Source organism: Aplidium turbinatum, chromosome 2 (assembly GCF_918807975.1).
Source record: "Aplidium turbinatum chromosome 2, kaAplTurb1.1, whole genome shotgun sequence".
NCBI lineage: Eukaryota > Metazoa > Chordata > Ascidiacea > Aplousobranchia > Polyclinidae > Aplidium > Aplidium turbinatum.
In genome coordinates, this window is record NC_137473.1 from 31,469,105 (window position 1) to 31,470,658 (window position 1,554).

Genomic DNA, 1,554 nt, shown 5'->3' on the forward strand with positions numbered 1-1,554 from the left:
ATTTGTTTGTACTTTCATTTTTCAAACTATTCGTATGAGAACTTGCATTCTTTTCAAAAGTGCTTTTTCTTTGAGAAAAGCTATTGGAACCAAACAAGGATTTTTTCTCAATTTTCTGAGAGCTGGTGACTTGACTCAGAAAATGTGAACTCGTGTAATCCACGCTTGAAGAACGTCGGTTTTTTACAGGCAAGAAGTTAGTACGAGTTGGGGCTAGCAGTTTGAAACTTTTTGTTGGTTGTGTTAAGGATTGCTTTGACTGTGTGAGGTCTTGTCCGCTCAAAGCTCTTCTTCTCACGCGGCCAGACGGTGCAGATATTCCCCCTACTTTTGCAGAACAATTGTTTTGAGGATTTACTACTTGAGGTAAAAGTGTATCTTGATCTTCTTGTTCACTTTCTCTCAGTTTATACAACTGCAAATACATTATTTGACTTTAGTTGCTTTTAGCTGGACATTTTTGATAAAGGTAAAGCAGCCCAAACAATCATGGATTTGCATTTGATTTTATCAGCATTGATGCGTGCTGATAGAATCGAATACATTTGATTTGACATACATTTGATTCTAACACAAAAGATAAAAAATAAACTGATGACTAAAGTAAAAATTGACTGGCACTGGTCACTGGTCATATTTAACAAAATAGAAAATCAAACGTAGTACAAAATAAGTTGAATAACCATTGTGGGTCACAACAAAAGAAGAGAAGGAGAAAAGGCAAAAGTAATTTTTTTGGAATAATGTTCACACGGATATTGAAGAACAAATTCATAACATTTGGATAAAAACAAAGAAGATTTGAATTTTGATTCATGAACGCAAACCCAGTAACTGAGACTGACACAGAAGATTTTCAGCTGGTTGAAGTCGTTGGTTGAAGCTCTACCAACTAGCTGCCGATGAATGAGATAGCCTACTATTTTTTAAAACCCGTTGCCAAAGTGCGCACTTGACAGCTGAACCAGCGTCACTTAGTGTTGCCATTTCTTCGTTTACAATGTTGAGGCGCTTACCTATTGAGCCATCGTCGCCCATTCTTGCACAGCAGGCGAATTTTAACTAGGCCATTTCAAATTTCATTAGGCTATTAAACATCACAAAGAATAAAAAAAAATTGAAACCTCTTCAACTTGTTAAAAATTAACACGGTTTGTAAACAGTTTATTGTTTATTAACCTAAAGGTCAGTGACAAAAACAATAGTCGATTATCCAACATATTGCTTTACAAAATACAGTTTACTCTGAAAATTTTGGTTCGAAATTGTGAACAAATCATTTTGTCATCACAAAAACAATATGATTGAACTCACTTTGGCGGATTGACTTTTGAGTGTATAAGTGCAGTCAATCGATTTTCTTCTGTTCATAAACTTTCCATTAGATTTGTTTTGTTGATGCGCAAAGGTAGCCTCTTTGTAAGCAGAAACCAGACTATTTGTTCCCATGTCGCTTTCGCAACGTTTTTTGGAGAAGCCATTGTTATTGATCCTTGACCGAGCAGACTGAATTTCAAGTTCAAGGCTACTGCTTTTCATAACTAAACCCAAACG